The sequence below is a fragment of the Lichenostomus cassidix genome, unplaced genomic scaffold (genome assembly GCF_008360975.1).
Source record: "Lichenostomus cassidix isolate B80296 unplaced genomic scaffold, HeHo_3.0 HiC_scaffold_43, whole genome shotgun sequence".
NCBI lineage: Eukaryota > Metazoa > Chordata > Aves > Passeriformes > Meliphagidae > Lichenostomus > Lichenostomus cassidix.
Window position 1 is genome coordinate 1,368,891 of NW_028147635.1, and position 11,661 is coordinate 1,380,551.

The window sequence follows — 11,661 nt, forward strand, 5'->3', positions numbered from 1 at the left end:
ATGTATATAGTTGGAGTTTTATTAATATTTAGGTACATGAATTAATATTTGTGTAGGCATAGGCTTACTTTTAACCTCTTTCCCTGCTCTGCTTTCTATTTCATCTTTTGCTTTCCCCCCGTGTCCCCTCTGTCCCCTCTTCCCGTGCTGGGTCCGAGCTGGCGGCCGGCCCGGGCGGAGCAGCAGTTCCAGGTGTCCCCAGGTGTCCCTAGAGCAGTGAGAGCAGCTGGTGTCCCCTGAGGAGCTGCTGAAGGACGGTGAGACTGAGGGGCTGAGGGGGCTGAGGAGAGGTGACACTGAAGGGACTGTGAGCTTGAGGTGCTGGTGGGGCTGAGGGGACTGTGGGGCTGAGGGGTGTGGGGGAGGAAAGGGGAATGGTGGAGCTGTGGGTTCAGGGTGAGCTGCAGGGGATGGTGGGGGCTGAGGGGACAGGGAAGTGGCACAGACTGAGGGGGGTGGCAGGTCTAAGGGGACTTGATGTGTCAGAATGGACTGTGGGGGTCTGAAGGAACTGGGGGGGCTGTGGGTTTGCTGAGGGGATGGCAGGGCTGAGGGGATGGAGAGAGCCAGCAGGGAGCACAGAGGGGTCCAGGACTGTGGCTCTGCCAGGCCATTCCACCAATTCCTGTGTGTACAATTTTGCCACAGCTTCCCTAAATGCCTCAAGAACATCGGAGAGTGACGAGAGCCATCAGGGAGAAGCTGAAGGGCACCAGCAAGAGCAGTGAACAGGGAGCTGCTGCTGCTGCCCCCCGAGAGCCTGGGTGAGGCCACAGGGCTGGTGAGGCAGGCTGGGGCTGAGGCTCAGCCTGCTTTTTCTTTCTCACCCTGCTGGGGAGGCTCTGAGATTTTCTCTTCCCTCACACAAGTGCAGCTGCTGCCCAGGGAAATGTCCCGATATTGACTCAGTGTTGCCTTTGCTTCCCAGATGTTCATCTGCTGTCCCTGACCAGGAGGGCTGTGCTGCACGGGAGGAAGAGACAGAGGGAGAACGTGTGGAGATTGGGCTTCTGAAATCCCTTCAGGATATATTTATAGATTTATATAATTATATATGGATATTTAGATAGGTAGATTGATGTTTGTATAGTTAGATTTCTATTTCTATTTATTTACATCTGGTTTTATTTTTATGTTTGTGCTAGATTTTCATAATATAATATAATATATATATGATGTAATAAATTATTTTTGTTAAACTTAAATTGATATTTGTATATTAATTCTTAGTGTGGTTGCAGCAATTTGTAATAAATCTAATTTTTTAACTTATGTTGATTTTTGTGTACTTACATATCAGAAGTGCAAGTGTAATAATCTTCAATAAATTTAATTTTTAAACTGGAATAAGCATGAAGTTGTGTTTTTCCAAGCAATAAGGAAATGTAAACATAGTATTGCTGGAGGATTTTGGCAGTGAGTGAAGGGGACTGGGGGAAATTCTCCAGCCATGCCCAGCAGCTCCCCAGTCTCAGTCAGGCTGGCAGTGAAACCGCAGATTTGGGATGGCAGCAGAGCCACACGCTGGGGAATAACTCGCTGCAAAGGCTGCTGAGCAAACGGGACTCCACTGAGCAGAGAGCTCCAAGCAGGAGCCACCCGGGGAGGAGAAATCATTCACAATGAAACACAGAGAGAAAATGTGGCAAAACAGATGTGAGGATACTCTGGGAGTCTGATAAAATGCTCTAAAACAGTGCTGTCTAGGTACATCTTCAGCAAAAATAATTTGTTAAAAATGAAACACCTTCCATGAAAGACGAATGACACTTTTCCCCTTCACTCACCCTCCTTTGGAAGTGCAGCATGTCCTTCTTCCTGAGAAGTTTTGCCCTTCAGCACCTCCCTCTCAGTAAATAAAAAGCTTAAGTACTCCCACTTGTCACCATGAATGAAAACAGCCCTGCCCTGGTGACAGCGTTTGCAAAGTCTTCCCTCCTCCTGTCCCCACATCTCACAAACAGAACCATCCCCTTCGTGCCCAAACTGAGCTGAGGTGAGTGAGGGCTTCAGGAACTCAGGAGGCTGCAATACCATCACACATAGGAAGGTTTTGCAAATTTGAAATTAATGAATTTAAAGGGTTTGATGGTGATTTATTTGATTTAGACATTTTAATATAAGTGTACTGAAGTAGGAGTTGGCAATAATTTTTGAGCCGATACCATAATTATAGAAAGCACTCCCAAATGAAGTGAAGTAATATCTATTCTCATGTTTGCACAGATATTTGAGTTGTCTACCACTTATTCCAAAATAACTGATATTATTCCAAATCTTTTTTAGCGTTTATCTACAATGTCCCGCAATCTTTTAGTTTGAACCTTATCTGCTCTTTGAGACATATATATATAAACCTTCTGATCAACAACAAAAAACCCAACAAATCCACAAACAAATTATAGACAACATGATACTGATACAGAGGGTGTGGGCCTGTTGCTCTGGGCAGAGGGACCTACCACCATCCCCACTCCTGTTGTGGCTCCTCCTGGGACTGGTCCAACCCTGCAGACACAGCCACAATTTGGGGGTGCTGTGAGCCCTGGGGTGGGCAGCCTATGTTGTGGCAGCTTCTTCCTCCTCCCTTGAGACTGCAGGGCTGCTGGCTGGAGTCCCCATCCAAGGCAAGGAGCTGCTGGAGCTGCTGGAGCTGCTGGAGCTGCTGCTGGCTGCTGGGCTGTCATCCTCACCCACAGCAGCTGGGAGCACAGAAGCCTCTGGGCCTCCTCTCTGCACTGCCTCACAATGATGTCAGTGGTGCCCTGGACCAGTGGCACTGTGTGTTCCTCCAGGATGTCCTGCAAGCTCTGGGTCATGATCTCCTGGTCTGGCCCATACATACAGAGAGCGTGCAGGATGCAGCTCTGTGAGATCTCTGCCAGCCACCACTGCTCCCTGTAGATGGTCTCCATCCTGCTGCACAGCCAAGTCTGCACAGGGTCCAGGAGATCTTTTGTTGACAGAAAAGTTGTGCCCAGACCTGAGGCAGGACACGGCTGACAGCTCGGGCTGGTGTCTCCTGAGGAGAAGAGGGATGGGGTGGCACAGGGGGATGGGGGCTGTTCCCTGCTGGAGCAGGAAAAGTCAGTTTTGTGCTGGAACAGAGAAGTTCTGTCACTGGAAATCAGTGTGATGTGTGGAGGGTTTTACACCAGGTTTGCACCTAAGTTGATGCTAAAGAAATACATGAAGTCCCAACGTACACCTAAGGTTTGCACAGCATACTTTAGGCTGGCAGCTGAGGGAGCATAAATTAAATGGCCTTTCCAAGCCAAAACCCTGATGAGAAATGTTGCTATTTCTGCTCTCATTCGTTATTATAGCAGAACAACCTATTTGATGAGATTTGGGAATTGCAGCTCTGAATTGTGGCCAGATTAAGTCAAGTAAGTCGTTGCTGTGCATTTATAATTGTGGAGGTCATGATCAGTGCAGCTGCTTCTGTAAACCAAAACAACTCTTTCAAGATACTTCGTAAGGAAAATATTTTTTCTTTTTCACTCTTCACTTCAAAGCCTCCTCCAGGATGTACATCAAACAGGTCATTTAGTTTATCTTTTCACAATAACAGAGAACTTCCCCTTTAATCAGCCTGAATTACACAATTCTCATCTGTATTAAGGAATTTCATTTTGTCTCTGCTGTAAAGAAGAGATTTCTATGCAGCAGGGCTGATAAAGAACAAACCCAAATTAGAAAGAGTGGTATTTGTTCGAGATCCCATTACTCATCACACACTTTAAACAACCCATACCATCAAGCCCAAAGCTAATATGGCTCCTTGTTAAATATTTCTGATGGGTTACACATCCTTGTGTGAAGAAGGAATTAGGATTTAAAGCTGCTATTTATGCTTGTATAAGCATTGTGTATGAACATTGCATATTCAAACTGCAAAACAAATGTCACCTGTATGGTGTATGTGATAAATTACAGAAGGTATAGTTCACGAAATCGTTTAGAAAATCAATAAGTTTTAATTCTTTACTTTTGCTAAGCTCTGCTTTTTAGTTTTGCTTTAACAGAAAGAGTTCCTGTTTTAGAGCCAAACCTTTCTGCTGCAGGTTTGCAACAATTGTAACTCTTTTCGCAAGGCCGCTCAGCAAGCCTTGTGTGATTCCCACGGGACACAGTCTAACTGCTGGCAAGAAAGAAACCCCCCCGAGAGCCGCGTACCCCAAACCACAACCAACCAACGCAGAGAACGACGATTCTGCGGCCAATCGAGACACCCAAAAGAACGCCAGTCAAGACCCACGAGGGGACTCAAGGGAGAGGGTAAAAAGGGCTATAAAAATTGATGGCTTGTAATCTTTAGGCGCGGTGCTGCAGGCGTAGCAGGGAGGCTCGCCGCGCCCGCCCAGCGCTGTAAATTGGCTGCAATCTGCTTGCTCAATTAATAAATTCTTTAATTGGCTCTACGTCTCTGATTGGTTTTTGAGACCCAATTTATAACATCCCCTATTGTCCTTTATTAAACTTTTAAATTTCAACAGGAGAGTGAAACTCGTTTTTCACATAATGGATGCCTTTCTCTTGGAATGGACAACAGACCTTCATGTGTGCAAGACAAAAATGCAGATCAGAGGAAACAAATTTAAAAGTTTTATAAACCAAGAACAATCACTGACAAAACTGCATAAGATTTTTTAACACAATAGTTTTTCTTTTATTTAATCTTTGGTCAGTATGTATGTTGCTTCTAACTACCTCTTTATGTTTTTTAAACCACAGATATTTATCATCATTTCTTTTTAGTATTTGTGATGCCTTTTGAATGCCATATACAACAGATTGATGCAATCAAAAGTTGTTTTCTATCTCAAATGGACAGAAAAACTTGTTTCTTCATCCCAAAGAGACTAAACCCCTTGTGTCTGGCATCACAGCTCACATAACTTTGGTCCCAGTATCTCCACAGGGGATGTTGGCCCTGGGTCAGCCAAGTGGTGATGGTGACACCCTTAGGACGGCCATTCGGGCAGGTGTCCGAAGGCATTGGGAACTGCACAGATCTTCTATAGCAGCAATGCCTGTCTTGATTCTCTCTGTCTTTATCCCCTCTTTTTTCTGTCTGTCTTTACTCTCTCAGCCTTTATCCTCTCTGTCTTTTCTCTCTCTCTCTCTCTAGTCTCTCTCTATTCCCTCATTCTTTAGTCCCTCTGTCTTTATTCTGTCTATATCCTGCCTTCATTCTGTTTTCATTCTCTCTGTCTTTATGCTCTCTTTATCCCCTCTGTGTTTTTCTCTTTACTCTCTGTGTCTTTATTCTCCCTCTCTTTATTCTCTCTCTCTATTCCTTCTGTCTTCACTCGTTCTGTCTTTATTCTCTCTGTCTTTACTCTATCTTTACTCTCGCTGTCTGTTTTCTCTCTCCATTCCCTCTCTCTCTATTCTCTCTCTCCCCTCACAGCCGAGCAGGGCTGGCGGGAGCCGCGCTCCCCTCAGCGCCCCTGAGCAATGGCGGCAGCAATGGCGGCGCCGCTCCCTCAGCGCCGCCCCGGCCCCGGCGGGCGGGGAGCCCTCGGCAGCGCCCTGGGGGCAGCAGGACCGAGCCCCGGCCCCGGGCTGTGTCCCCGTGGCGCCGCAGAGCCCAGGCCACACACGGGCAGGGCCCTCGGCGCCATCGCCCCCAGCCCCGCAGCCCCTTTGGAACCCGGCCCGGGGCTCGCCCTGCCTCCTCCAAGGCCCTGCTGGGCTCCAGCTGTTGCTCAGGGCTCTGTGGGGATCTTGTGCTCGGCCCGAGCGGGCTTTGTTTGCAGCCCGGGCTGCTGAGGGTCAGCCGTGAAATGTCCCTGCAGGGCACTTTTAATGGGATCAGCCCGGTGCTTCCTTTGTGCTGTGCCTTGCACTGCTGTTTTATTCTGCTTTTAGAGCCTGCCTGGGAAGATCAGCCCCCAGGAGAGCAGAGCCTGCTGAGAGATCCAACATTCTCACCCTAAGCAAGGGATGGAACAGCACACACTGCTGAAAAGACTCCAGCTGTTCTCAAGGCATACGGAAAGCTGAAACTGTCAATTTTGCTATTTGGTGCTGCATCCCTGTATAAAAGAATGCCCTGAAATGTCAGCTTTCCAGAAAATGTCCTGCATTGGTGTTTCCCTTGCTGGTGACAGTCTTTTCAACCCAGCCTTCTGGGGCCTGACCTCTCTGCTGCTGTAGTTCCATGGACAGAGGTTGTTGTCTTTTCCCCTTCCCATGGGCAGGCTGTGTTCAGCCATCTCCAGGACAGCAGGGCCACATCCCATGTCACTGTGACCTGGCAAGACAAAAACCATCACTCCAAAAGTGCCTCCCTTTCTCCTTCTTCCCAGGCATTTGGCCCTGGTAGGGGGTTTGGCTGCTGGTTGCTGCAGGAGGGAGACCACTGTGACACTTTGGGGCACATGGAGCCCTTGTGACACTGTGGAGCCTCATGGAACCTGGGAGTCACTGTGACACTGCAGGGCCTTGTGGAACCAAGGAGACCATGGTGACACTGTGGCACCCTGTGGAACCAAATATCCATTGTGACAGTATGGGACCTCATGGAACCAACTGTCCTTTGTGACAGCACAGATCCAAGGAGTCCATGGTCTTGCTCATTGTTTATGCAAAGCTTTTGTATTCCTCATGGAATCCAGGAGAGCCTTGTTACACAGCAGAGCTTCATGGAACCAAGGGTCCGTGGTGACACTTTGGAACTAAGGAGACCATTGCTGAGAGTACAGAACCTCATGGAACCAAAAGTCCATGTGACAGAGCAAGGCCTCGTGGAGCTCCTAGCAAGTGGCAGCGCTGCAGAGAGACAGCTCTGCCCAGGAGCAGATCCTGTGCACAGCCCAGCAGGGCTGGGGCACTGCCAGGCCATCTCAGGGACACCAGCAGGGCACACCCAGAGCTCACAGGTGCTCAGCATTGGCAGGGGCGGTGCCATGGCCCAGAGGGGGCTGTGTCATAGCCATGGGCACCTCTGGGGCTGTGTCAGAGAGCCACAGAGCAGCTGTGATGTCAGACAGGGGCTGTGTGACATCTCAGAGTAGGTTGTGTGAGGTCACAGGTTGGACTATGACATCACAGAATTGGTTGTGTGAGGTCATGGAGCAGCTATGGCATCACAGAGGGGACTGTGTGACACCACAGGGCAGGCTGTGATATCGCAGGGTTGCTGTATGACATCAGAGCAGGCTGTGCAGTTACAGAGTGAGCTATGTAACATCATTGAGTGGCTGTATGGCATCACAGAGTTGGCTGTGTGACATTACTGACTGGCTTGTGACACCACAGAGCAGGCTGTGACATCCTAGAGCAGGGTGTGATCAGTGACATAATAGAGAGGGCTGTGGAATCACTGGTTGGTTGTGTGACATCATACAGCAGGCTGTGAGGTCAGAGAGTAGACTGTGTGACATGACAGGGTGGCAATGTGACATCATCCAATGTGCTTTGACATCACAGGACAGCTTCATGAGACCATAGTGAAGGCTGTGTGAAATCACAGAGTTGCCTGTGACATCACAGAGTGGGCTATGACAACACACGGTGGCTGTGTGACATCACAGGGTAACTGTATGACATCACTGGAGAGGTCACTCTGCCCCAGCCCCCCTCACAGTTCCCCCAGACAAGTCCAACGCTGCTCATGCACAGCAGGGTCCCCTGTCCCCCCAGGTCCCCCCTGCCCCCCAGTGCCACAGCCTCCCCCAGAGGATGTTCCACGAGATTGACCCCCATAGCCTGACATGGGGACAGGGGGGACAGGGCCCTGGGGGGTGGGACAGGGGCACAGGGACCCCCAGTAGTGTCCCTGTGTCCCCCAGGGCAAGAGCCTGGCCCAGGGCTCCTTCACCCTCTTACGAACGAGGGCTTGAGAACACCTAAAAAATCCCCAGCAAAGGATGAGCAAAACCAGATTTAATATTCAGTGACAGCACAACAAAGTTCCTTGGCAAGAGTCACTCTGCTCCTGACTGCACAGTTCAGGCACACCATGAGAAGAAAGCAACAACAAAACCAGGCAATCAAACCAGAAATGAACCGAGAACTGTCCCTGTGTGTGTCTGTGTCTGTAGGTGTGACAAAAGGATAGTGAGAGCAAGGATAAAAGGAATACAGCCTAAGAGCTTAACAGCCCTCAAACTTAACAGAACTTAACTTCTACATTAACCTTAACATATACCTTAAACTTAACAACTTAGCAAAAGAACAACCCCTAGCAGCATTTCACTTAGCTCATACCTTATGACTGAACCTCACTTACAGGCCTAACTCACTCAGATATCCAAGGCACTTCAACACCTCCCAGAGCAGCATTTCTCCCCCATTTCCAGAGCACAGGCACATGTGTGTGCACACAGACAGACACAGGCAGTGCCAGGGAGCTGTCAGAAATTGCCCTGGAGGGCAGGGAAATGCTCACTGAGGATGCTTTTGCATCTCCCCAGCAGGCGAAGGGTTGAGCCTGGAGGAGTGGGGGGATCGGCCCAGGGTCCCTCGTTGTTCGGGGATGCCCTGAGTGCAGCAAACGGGAGAGTTCCCGGCTCGGAGAGGCCCCACTCAGAGGGAGCTCACTGCTCCAGGAGAGCTCCAAGGGGCTCCTTTTGGAGCCCTGTTGATAGGGCCCCAAGAGATGGGCTTTAGTCACAGCAATGTTTCATCCTGGCTGCACTTCGCATCAACAGCTTTCTTGGACACTGTGAGAACAGGGATGTTGTGCCACTGAGGGAAGAAAAACAGTTCCCAAGGCTGCTCCTAAAGAAAGCAGGAGCTGGTTGGACAGCAGCAGTGCCTGGGAGCAGACAGTGTTTGTGATCAGCTGCAGAGGAGCTGAGCCCAGGGGCTGTTGGCCAAGGCTGAGGCCTAACGAGCATTTCTCAGATCCAGGGCTGCCCTGGAAAGGTGGTGGTGGGGATAATTCCCACCCTCAGGGTGCTCCCAGTTCCTCCCACTATTTCCATGTCTGTGCTCCAAGTGCTGCTCACAGCCCTGATCCGTGGGGATGGGAATGTCCCGCTCCCTTCCCGGGGTAGTGTCACACCTGAGCCAGGTGTGCAGGGCAGGACCTTGCCCTGACCCCAAGCACTGTCCCACCTGCAGGATCTGCTTCCCATCGGCCTCTTCCTTCTGCAGCCCCAAGCCCAGGTTGGTGCTAAACAAAGGGCACTGGCTCAGGGTCATCCCCCGGTGGGGGCTGTGCACCCCGCCCTGTGGGGAGGGAGAAGGGGGTTACACTGGCATGGGGGGTCACAAACCACTTCCTGCAATATCAGTGGGCCCAAGAGCCACCATGACCCCATTCCCATCTTCCCCTACACACACCCAAATTCTCTCCAAGTCACACAGCCCTGCCAGGACCCCAAACCTCTCTCACAGAGCCTGCCAAACTCCCTCTCTGCACCAGAAATGCCCCCAAAAGCCACAAAAGCCCCTCCGAATCCCCCTAGGATTCCCTAAACCCCCTCCCACCCCCCATGGCACTGACCAGGAGAGGCTGGTGGACAGGAACATCCACAGCTGGGAGCAGCTCAGGCACTTCAGCAGTGATTTGGGCACTTTGGGGGGCACACCCCACATGGGGAGACCCAGGCCAGGGACTGGGACAAAAAAACAGAATTCCTGAACAGATGGGCTCAGGTGGACACATTCTGCCAGCACAACTATGAGACTGTTGTCCTGTCCCACAGCCTGGGCAGCCCCAGAACATCCAAATCCTCATGAATATAGCCCTCAACCCCAAATTCACCCCCAAATGCACAGTAAAAGAGTGCAGCTTTAAATCTCTTTGTTTAATTTCTTTATTTTACCTCAGCTTTGGTTGTTCTGACAAGGTGAAGAAGGAAATTATTTAGGTTGGAAAAGACCTCCAAGATCATCCATCATTTCCTGATGCCACCAGAAGAAACAATTACACAGGAGGTAACCATTTTTAGGGTGTAACATTAATAAATCAGCTCTTCCCAATGCATTTTGGATGTCAATCTGAGTCCCCATGGATGTTCCTGCCCCTGTGTTTGTCCAGGTGGCCGCAGGGAATCAGGAGGACATGGAAGCCACCAGCCAGGTGCCTTCCCAACCTGAGTATGTAAGTTTTGCTTAGCCCAGAACATCAGCAAGCCATCTTTGGCATCTAGGGGAAACTTAAACCCTTCAAAAGCTGTTGTGGTAGGCCTGAAGAAGTGGCTGAAGGGTTGGGAGAAAACTCACCCCTGTGTTCATGAGTTGGTTTTGCTTAGCCCAGTTTTTGCTATTGGGTGGGGAGGGGCACAAAAATGGCTCCTGTGTGTCCTGCGTGAATGTTCTAGAAGTTTTCACCATGTCCAGCAGAGCCGATCTCTGATGGCTCTGAAGATGATGGACATGCTGCTGGCCAAGTCTGGGCCAATTAGAGATGTTGGTTACACCTCTGGGATATCATATTTAAGATGAAATCAAAACAATGTGAGCAAGCACTTCTTTTTAGACAGAGGATGAGGAGGAGGTGAGAATATGTGAGGGAAAACAACATGGAGACACCAAGGTCAGTGGAGAAGGTGGGGGAGGAGGTGCTCCAGGCACCGGAGCTGAAAATCCTCTGCTGGCTGTGGTGAGGACCATGGTGAAGCAGGTTGTCCCCCTGCAGCCCATGGGGTCCACGAGGGGTGCAGAGATCCACCCACAGCCCGTGGGGAGGTGCTCACGCTAGAGGAGCAGGTGGATGCCTGGAGGAAGCTGTGATCCAGTGGGAGTCCCAGTGCAGGGAAAGGCCTTGTTCCTTGGGATGGAAACAGCCTGGCCTGGGCTCAGAGCTCTGAACCCTGTGGACAAGAACTCATGGGGCAGCAGATTCCAGTGGCTGCTGCTCGAGAGATTGGACCCACGGCAAAGAAGTTTGCAGAGGACTGTCTCCAGTGGGAGGGACCCATGGCTAAATAGAGGACTCCTCTCCCTGAACAGCAGAAGAAATTTTGGTCATGGACTGACCAAAAAAACCCATACCCTGCCCGCCACAACCCCCTGTGCTATTGGTGGGAAAGAGGGAGGGGGGTGAGCAGAGAAACAGTGTCTTAAGAGCTTATTTTTAGTTCTCATTTGCCTCCTCTGACTCTGTTTAGGGTTAGGATACCAATAAATCACTTTGCAACTTTAAGTTCTCAGCCTGTTTTACCCTTCACTGCATCCCGCCCAGTTCATTATCTCGACTCATAAACCATGTGTGTGTGTGTGTGTGTGTGTGTGTAAGGCTTTTTATTTCCCTCCCCTCTGCACAGCTGCAGCAGGGGAGAGAAGAGAAAGCAGATTTTGTAGGCGCTGGCATTTGGCCAGGGTCAGGCAACAATACTGGGTCACTGGCAGTGTGGGTCACCAGGGCTCTTCCCAATTTGGGTCCTCCGAGGGGTATGAATTCGGAGCAGTGCACAAAGCTCTTCCCCCACTTGGGGCACTCCCAGGGCTTCCCTTACTGGTGCCTCCATTGGTGTTGGGTCAACGTAGAGCTCTGTTTGAAGCCTTTCCCACACTCGGGACACTCATAGGGCCTCTCCCCTGTGTGGATCCTCTGGTGGCAGATAAGGGTGGAGCTCTGGCTGAAGCTCTTCCCACATTCCCCACACTCATAGGGCTTCTTAGTCTCATGAAGCTTCTCAGGAATCTCCCGCTCCGAACTCCGGCTGAAGCTCTTGCCAACTTCCTGGCACAGGGTGG

At 50.3% G+C, this 11,661-nt stretch overlaps 2 long non-coding RNA genes across 2 annotated transcripts in view; both read left to right on the plus strand.

Moving 5' to 3' along the window:
• LOC146421086 (uncharacterized) overlaps window positions 1-11,661 on the plus strand; it is a 453,431-nt gene that overhangs the window by 419,594 nt on the left and 22,176 nt on the right. The gene's annotated exons all lie outside the window — the stretch shown is intronic.
• On the plus strand, window positions 675-1,272 carry LOC146421106 (uncharacterized). Its single transcript, XR_014848787.1, has 2 exons — window positions 675-764; window positions 929-1,272. It is a non-coding gene; the product is annotated as an uncharacterized LOC146421106 (long non-coding RNA).